The following is a 9,985-nucleotide window of genomic DNA, read 5'->3' on the forward strand; positions in this document are numbered from 1 at the left end:
AAGGAGAAGGAGAAGGAGAAGGAGAAGAAGAAAAGCAGGAGGAGGAGGAGGTGGTGGTGGAAAGGAAGAGGAGGAGAAAGAGGAGGAGGAGTGGGAGAGGGGAGGAGGAATACAGGCCTGAGAACCAGTGGAACAGATGGAAGATGAAGACACAGTTACAAACCCATTCACCTTTTCTTAACAAAGGAGAGAAACATGTTCCCTGGAGGAAAACTCCTTTAATAAGAGGTGTTGAAAAACAGGTTCCTTACATGCCAAAGACCAAAACTATACCCATGTCTATCACAATGCACTAAAGTCCAAATAAATCAAAATCTAACTATTAAAATAGAAGGAGTACATCTACTGAAAGAGAAATTAGGTAGAAATCTTAAAGCATAAATTTATGTAGAGAATTCATGAACAAAACCCAGACCACTGAGAAATACTTCAAAGATTCAACAACAGGGATCTCATCTTATTAATCATCTTTTTCATAGCAAAAAAAGAAATCACCAACAGAATGAAAAATCATCCCATAGAGTGCAAAATATTTACCTAGCTGTCCCTCAGATTAAGAACTTCTATCTAGAGCAGATAAATAATTGAAAAAGACCTTCCCACCTCTAAATTCAAAGACCAAATCAAGAAATGATGGTCTGAGATGAATACACAATTCTCAGATGAAGAAATACAAATGTAAAATAAATATATGAAAAAAAGTTCGGCATCTCTGTTCATTTGAGACATGTAAAACAACACTGAGATTCCATCTCACCCCAGAAAGAATAGCTATCATCAAGAAACCAACCAACAAGAAATGCTGGTGAGGCTGTGGGACAAAAGAAACATTTCTCTACTGTTTCTGGAGATGTAGTTTAGTAAAGCCATTGTGGAGAGTTCTCAAGAAGCGAGGAGCAGGAAGCCCGTTCAACTCATCTATTTCACTTCTGAGCATCATTTCAGAAGAGTTAAAAACATCGTACCACAGTAAAATATGAGCATCCATGTTTATAGCGCCTCAATTTGTAATAAAGCTTGGAAGCAACACAATTACCCATCAACTCAGAAATGGACAAAATAACGCTTTTTATACAATTAAATACTATTCAGTCACATAGAAGGTTAAATTTGCTAATTTCACAGGTACTTTGGACACAACTTGAGATCATAATCATGAGCAAAATAAGTCAGACTCAACATGTAAAGATCATATTGTCTCCCTGGTATAAGAAACCTGAAGAGTAAATAATGTCTAAAATGTACAATAGATATTGTGAATGAAAAGGAAATTGTTCAGAATGATCTAGGATATGTGATAAGTTTAAGAGAGTAGAGAAGACAGAAAAAGTACAAGTTAATTATCCAATTAGTGTCTCAGTTTATTAAAAAGGTAGTTTTGTGGCAATATTGATTGAGGAATTTTCTTTGCCCATATCTTGCACCCTGAGCAAGTACTTTAAAAATAATAACATGTCCTGTACTATTGTTATTTTCCTATTATCATGTTATGAAATTTTGTTTCATCTCTTTTTCTTTAAAAAAGGATTAGATATAGAACTTACATTCTATAAATATTTCTTGAATAAATGAGTGTGTTAAGCAAAAAAGTTAAATATTTTAATAGATAAGAACACATGAGGTAGTATGGTATATTGGGAAAAGGTTATGTGAGTAATTTTGGTGAGGATGTGAATTATATTTTGCAAGAATATACAATGAATAGATGGAAAAGTCAAGAATTTGAGACATATTTGTGTAATTTTCTGGCCTCCAGTACTGTACAGTTCTGCCTATAAAATTGAGTTTACTTAATTTTAGCTTTTCAACAGCTTGCAGCATTACAAGAGACATCATTTATGAATTTGTGAAAACATATAGATAAAATATACTATTAGAATTTGGCATCAAGAAAACTCCAAGGTACATCAAAATTAAAATTTTAAGAGAAACAATAAATATAAAAATCTTACAATACAGAAAAACACAAAATAAGCATAGAGTTGCAAAGAGTAAGAGAGGGCTTTTAGCTGTCCACAGTGCAAATTAGAAGTTGATGCAGTGAAATCTATAACTTACTTTAAGAAAAATGTTGTTGACTTAGAATTCTATGTATCAATGGAGTAATCTTTTTTTAAAAAATAATACTTTGTAGAATTTTTCGCTAGCAAACATGTACTACAAAAATGTTAAATAATTTTTAAAGAAATATAATTTTAAAAATTTTTCCAAAGCAATTTTCTTTTTTATTATCAGAATCTCTCTGAAAGATAATTGAGACCTCCGAAGAAGGAAGGAGAGAGATAGCTGTCACGCTTCAATGTCCCGCTGTAGTAAAAACAAAATAATGAGAAAAGCACAGATGCCAGAGCCTCAGCATAATCAATACATATCCAGGCTCCAAACCAACTTTGAGTCTCAAGGAATCCTGCCGCACCATTTCTCCTGTTACTTTTCAACTCCTCCCTTTGTAGGGAAGAAGGAGAAGCTTATCGATAGAGTTAAGTCCTATTCAACCGCTGCCACAGTGACTGCCCTGATTCTGAAAAATAATTCAAAAAGCTCCTTGCTTGGTTAGACTACGGACTACAAAGGAAAGACATATCAACCCATGTACTTTGATGGTGCAATTGGCAAGATGTGTTACACCCAGGGAAGAAAAAGACAAGAAAAAGGCAAGAAGCAAGAAGGAGATGACTTCTGATGATGAACAGGTCGGGGGGACTGAACTGGGAACATAGCACAGAGGCTCTCGGGCTCCTCCAGAAACAGTGCCACCCAGGAATACCATGAGCAGGCCTTCCGACCATTATCCTTGACTTAGGAAAAGGTAATCGAGTTTCTCTGTTAGTCATGAAATCTAAGGTAGTCTTTGTTCTTCTCTACCCTTTTGTTAGCAGAAAATCATGTTTTGGCTTCGGGTTGATATATATGGATGGGAAATCAAAGCCTCTTTTCATTCTTAAAATAAACAAAAAGTCATAATTATCACTTATCAGACCACAGGTGATAGGAAAAGGAGACCGACAGAGAAGATAGACAAATAGATGATAGATAGATGATAGATAGATAGATAAATAGATAGATAGATAAGTACAATAATAATTGCAGATACATCTTTTATGAAATTATATGAAGACTAATTTTATAAAACTGTAGATATAAGAATCTGGAAGCATGTGAAATGATTAGTGCATGTTTGCAATGTAGTTTACCCGTGATATTTTTGACACTTAAAAAATCAGCAATAAAAATTCTGTATCAACAACAAAATGAGAATTAAAATCTTGTATCTCTCAATCTTATTCTCATGAAATGTTATAATCACCAAATATTATGGCCTATACCTAGATGCCCCTAAAAGTCACATGTGGTCAAGCTGGGGCTTTTAGGAGGTGGTTGGATTTAGTGTGTGGGATTATGGATGAAGGGTGTGGGTAGCAGAAGGCCTGCCTTCAGTGCGGTTGACAATGCTCAATAAGGTGGGATAAAAGGAGAAGCAGTTTGTTGTTTCTCCTCTTCCTCCCTCTTCTCCTCCTTCTCATTTTCCTACTTCTCCTCTTCCGGCTTCTCCTTCCCCTCTTTCTCCTCCTCTTCTTCCTCATTCTCCTCCTCCCCCTCCTCCTCCCACCTCCCACCTCCCACTTTCTCCTCCTGCCCCCTCCTCTTCCTGCTTCTCCTCCCTCTTTCTCCTCCCCTTTCTGCTCCCTCCTTCTCTCCCTTTTCTTCCTCCCCACTTCCTACTCTTTCTTCTCCTCCCCTTCCTCCTCTTCCTCCCTCACTTCTTCCTCCTCCCACTTCTTCTCCTCCTTCTGTTGCCCCCTTCTACCTGTCATGGCATGAGCTGCTTCTCCTCAGTGACCCCTTCTGCCACAAACCCTTCCTTGCAACCATTTAATGGTGCCTTGAAACTTTAACAAAATGTGAGCAGAAATAAAACTTTCCTCCTTCAACCAGTGGGAGTCAGGTATATTTTCCCAGAAATTAAAAAAGTAACTAAGACACAATACATTGGGGGGGGGAACAAAAAACAAAATGTAATGTACCAATCATATTCTAAAAACAAAGCAAATTCTTTGAAGCAGGCAATACCATGTATCCAGACAAAGTGCATCTGTAGCAGCCTGAATGCATTCCTCTTTCCAGTGTTAAAAGACTACATCATTCCTTTCCTCCATCTAGGAAGGAAGTATGGATATCCATTTTTCTCACTCCCATTCAATGTTCACTAGAAGCCACAATCAGTGCAATAATTCAATAATATGAAATGAAATGCACATTAAATCTGGCACTTTCTGGCCAGGATAATAGCTTGAGGGTATAAGTGCCTACCTGGCAAACCCAAGGACCCAGGTTCAATCCCTGGTCCTGCATGTCATGCCAGTCCTGGAACCCCAGGCACATCTTGCCGACCACTGAAACTGAGTGTGCTGGCACAAGCCTGTAATCCCAGATCTGGGGAGTCTGAGACAGGAGGATCGCTATGAGTCTGAACTGCTTAATGATACACTGTAGCAAATAAATAAATAAACAAATCTGTCACTTTCTATGTAAATGTCCATTTACAATTTTATGTTAATTCCAATTCATCTACATATGTGCTGTCTCACTTTTATGTGGAACTTCTAATTTTTTCTTGTGAATATTTTTTACATATGGAGATAGCTTTGCATATAGAAGTTCTTATGACATAGGGGAAAGAAACTGCCAACCTGAAAGGTACCTGGGATGAATTCATGTTCTCTAAAACCAAAAAATGAATTTTAGGAACAAACAAAGGTTAAGAATAGAACATTTATTTTGGGAAAGAAAGCTTCTGTCTGAGAGGGACAGAAGGGGGACTGAAGTTGGTAGTCCCTGGGAAGCTGTCTCTTCCAGGGACTTTTATAGGTGGGCATGAGGTGGGACAACACTATGGTCAAGCAATGAGATCACCAATATCATTGCTCAAGTAAAACTGATTAAATTGGAATCAAATGGGGAAGCAAGTCATGTAGCAAGCCAGCATGAATATAGAACAAGGTCTCTTCCTGTTGGAGGTTGGGTTAGTGACTCATTCAGGCTCTTTCAAGGCGACTGATGCCTGTTTAAAGTATCAATCCCTTGTGCCCATTCCTAGGTAAGTATGTGGCTGCATTTGTTCATTCTCTTGTCTTGAGATCTGGCCCACAGAGCAGAGTTTCTCTCTCTTCCAAGTTGCAAAGTCATCTTGTCTTCCATATTGTCTCCTTGAGGGCCTGGCCCTGTCTGACTGCCTATAATACTTCTATGTAATTTGGCTGCCTACAACACTTAGACCAGCTAAAACAATTTTGGCAAAATAATCATGAATGATAATAATATTATTTAATTTATAAATTTACTGTGCAATAAAAGTATTCAAGGTAGAGTGATTTTTGGATAAGAATACACATTGAAAAGTTGGAACACAGTTCTTAAAGAAAACTCCATGTAGACCTTCAACTGGTTTCTCAGAAAAGTTTAGAGTTAATTCAGTCTCTGAAACAAAATACTATTACTAATACTACTAATACTAATACTAGACAATGAGAAATTTATATTTAAAGGCAAAATGAGCCTTTATTTTTATTTCACATCACATTGAAAAATAGTTTGGACTAATTAGTAAACCTAAATGTAAAATAATAATAATAATAATAATAATAATAATAATAATAATAATAAACTTTGGTAGTAAATACCAAAGACAATATTTTCCTTTAAATGATTAAAATTTGTTAGGACGTAAGATGAAGACAATTTTTGTTTTCGGTGCCGAGGACTGAACCCAGGGCTTCCAGCTTGCTAGGCAAATATTCTACTGCTGAGCCAAATCCACAGCCCCAGAAAACAATTTTTAAAATCTTATTTTCATTATAACTTTGAAAAATTTATATGTGTAATGTACTATTAAGAAATTAACTGGAAATGTATGCAAAACATATACCTGATAATATGCATATTGTAGGATAGGCAAAGTATATGTACAATTCAGTAATAGAGAAACAATAATGTTCTTAGTAAGAACATTTTAAAGTAGACATTGGGTAAATTAGCATAATATGACATTTATTAGGAAAATAAAATGAGATAATAGAACATAGCTTTTATCCTGATTATTTGTTTTAATGAAAATCAATAAAAATAACACTAATAATAAAAGTTTTAATAAGAATGTAAGATAACTGGAGCACTCTTATTGTTGGTAAGAATGAAATGTAAAATTTTTGAAAGTACTGTATATTTCATAATAATAATTACCAATCTCATGTGACCCAACAATCTCATTTGTAGAAATTTACTCAAGCAACATAAAAATAGCAGTACACATAAAATATACATAAAAATGCTTATAAGAAGAAGTGCTTAAGAGCTGTATTCATAATTTCTGAAAACTGGGAGCAACCCCAAATGTCTATTCCTGTTAAATAAGCCAGTAAGTTCACAGAACTTAATATCATTTACAAATAACAAGATTTACTTGTGCATATAATAGTGAATAGAATCAAACTTGAACATATAATGCTCATTGAAAGAAGTACAGAAGAAAATAAAATCTGAATCATCTTACATCAAAAGGTTGTAAGAGATGGGGCAAGGGAAGGGATTTACTTCCAGTGTGGAATGAATGATCATGTCTTCAGTACGGCAGGGGTTGCAGGCTCTCTATTTTTTTTTTTTAACCATTAGACTAGAATAAAAAAAAAAAAAAACTACAAATCTAACTATAGGTAAATTATTTTTTATAAACCTGACTAGTACAATGTAATAAAAAGTAGTTGGGAAAAGATGGGCTATAAAAGTATGAATCAAAATACACTTGGAGAGATTCTGTTAACATCAGATGATGTGGACTTTGAAGAAAAAATTGCTAGGAATAAAGAGGATTATTTTATAATGATAAACTCAATTTATCAAGAGGGCTAAGAAAAGAGAATTATGTGTGACTGTGCACATAATAATAGAGCTTCAGAAAATGGGAAGCAAAATCTGAGCTGAAAGGTGAACTTGGCAATCCCTCAATAACGCTCAGGTGTAATAATACTCTTTGTCAGTCATTCACAAATAACTGTTTATTGGTAGAACTAATAGATGAATAACCAGCAAGGGGACACTAGACTTAAGTAGTTCTATCCAGCAACTAGACATAAAGGGCCTTTCACTTCATGAAAGGAGCTGCATATTGATCTTAATTGATCATGAACATTTTTCAAGGCAAAGGTGATTTTCTAAAATTTTCCAATTCTTTGGGAAGTATTTGCAGTTATCTTATTATTGGTGGTATCTAATATAATTCAATGTGTTTTGCCAGAGAATATACTCTGTCAGCTTGAAATATTTAGAAAGCCACTGAGATCTATGATATGGCGCAACATTTACCCTACATTAAAGAATAGTTTAAGTGTACTTTGGGAAGTTAATGATGCCGATTTCATCTTTCTGATGTTTTTCTATTTTTCTAATTTTTCTGCTTGTTACTGAGTGCATTATTAAGATCTTCAACTCTGATTGTGGTTTTCATATGCCAACTCCTTAACTGTGTCAGTTTTCCATCTTCCCAGAAATACATTTTCATTGGATACAGACTTCCAGGCTCATGTTCCCCTGTTGTCCCTGGATACAAATAGAGCATCTCACTGTCATTTCATCTCCATTCTTTCTTTTGTTCTCCTCCTCCTTCTCCTCTTTCTCCTCCTCCTTCTCCTCCTCCTTCTCCTCCTCCTTCTCCTTCTCCTTCTCCTTCTCCTTCTCCTTCTCCTTCTCCTTCTCCTTCTCCTTCTCCTTCTTCTTCTTCTTTTTTTCAGTACCAGTGATCAAACACAGTACCTTGCACTTGCCAGGCAGGTACTCATCCCACTGAGCTGTCTCCCCAGCCCTTCCTTTGTTTCTTGACAAGAAGTAAGACAGTATTTAACATATCATTTTTCTTACACACAAATTCTCCTTTTTGCTTCAGTTATTTTTGAGGCTTTCCTGTTCATCTTAGGATGTAATAATTTGTTTCTTATGTATCTAACCATGCTTTATTTTTACCCTTCTTACAGTGCCATTTGCAAATCTGTTGGATTTAGGGAAAAAAGACAGCTGGGAACCAAGAGGATAAGTTTATCATTATAAACTACTCAATTTATCAAGAAGGCTAGGAGAATGAAACTTTTTGTGAATGTGTGAATAACAATAGAGCTTTAAAAATGGGAAGCCAAATCTGAACTGAAAGATGAACTTGGCAAACCCTCAATTATGCTCAGGTATAATGATAATCTTTCTCAGTTATTCATAAATAATTTGCAGCTTCTTCTTGTAGGTGCAGTTCAGTGGTCAGACACTAATAGCTCAACATTTATGCAGCGCACATAATACAGATGTGTGAGCCTTCTCTGTGTTTTTTTTTTTTTTTTTTTTTTCCACAGTGGGAGCTAGATTTTGCCTGCAGCAAAAAGACTTTTAAAGCTAATCTAGGTAGATACAGTTTCATTTTCCTGACATCTCTTTCCCTTCAAGTTGTGCAGTTTTCAGTGACTGAATCCCTCTTTAATCTTCAAGCAGTTACTTTTATAGATTTTTTTCCAGACTATCCGGCATATTGGTATTGGTGGCTGCTGTAATCAGGCAGACTGCCCTACCTTGGTAGAAATGAATCCATGCAGCAGCAGCCACGACCACCCAACTCAAAATGTTGCAAATGTTTGAAAGTACAGGTTAAATGACAGTGGAACAGTTTGCCCCATTGAATGCTCTATAAAGAAATAGTCTCCTGGAGCACACCGCTATTTGTCACTAAGTATTTTATGGGATTTTTATAGCTTTGGGCTTGTCTGGATGTGACTACATCCACTAACCATCTAAACAGGTTTAAACATCTCTGTTGGGGAAAATAAATAAATTCAGCATTGTGGAAAGAATGAGAACCAGAGTGGTTGGGTTACAGAGTCGTTATGGTGGATTTCTGAAAATATAACAATGGCAGAATTCTTTACTGTATAATGGGATGAGCCATTGAGCGACTGATTTATACCAATCAAGATTCAAGATCTGGCCTACAGACTAGAAATCAAGAATGGTTATCAAGAATATTTTTTGTATCAGGGGCGGGGGAGATGGCTCAGTGTAAGTGCTTCCCCGGCAAGCACAGGGCCTGAGTTCAATCCCGGTTCTGAAAAAAAAAAAAAAAAGAATATTTTGGTATCTAGTGTTTAAATATAAGCAGGAATAAACAAAAGTTTCGAATAGGATTTCACCTGGCTACTGCAGTGGAAGATACTTTGGAGGTGTGCCATGGTAAAGTACAGAGGGAAAATGGAACATGCAGATGGCAGTCCACATCTCTCCAGTACAAAGTGAATCATTTTCATGCGCATTGTTTTGCTGCATATATTGTGCATTTACACCTATAAATATTTTCATTATAGATGAGAAATCCAACACCTGTTGCAGTCATCTACTTGTCTGGTGCTCTGCTGTGTGTGGGTGGTGGCAGTGAACCCTGAATTCAGAGGCATCTACTTCTAGATCACTCATACTTCAAGGCTGCATGTATTTAGGTTTGCTGAATACAATAGACTGCTTTAAATTTGAAATGGAGAAAAAGATTAAAGAAGTGTTGCAGTATATTGTCCATGTGTTGTCCTGACAAGGGTGAAGACAGTCTACTTTGGTATGGCTGGAAATCACAAAGTTTTAAAAAGGACTGTATCTTAATTCCTGCACAGGCTCCAGAGTGCACACACAAACTTACCAATTTCAGATTTTTTTCCTCAATGTTCCTTGAGGTTTCCTCCAATACATTATACTCTATTAAAACCTGTCATATTTATGAAGGTTTGCCTTTCTTTCCTCCCTTCTCCTTTGTCGCTTCCCATTTCTCCATTACTTTCTCCCCACTCCTCCTCCCTTTCCTCCTCTCTCCTCTCCTCTGTCCCCACCCCTCCCTTTTCCCCTCCCTTCCCCTCCATCCGGTCTCCTCTCCTGTCTTCTCCTGTTCTGTTCTGTCCTGCTCTCCCCTCCC

This window comes from Octodon degus, unplaced genomic scaffold (genome assembly GCF_000260255.1).
Source record: "Octodon degus isolate 3935 unplaced genomic scaffold, OctDeg1.0 scaffold00003, whole genome shotgun sequence".
NCBI classification, from domain to species: Eukaryota; Metazoa; Chordata; class Mammalia; order Rodentia; family Octodontidae; genus Octodon; species Octodon degus.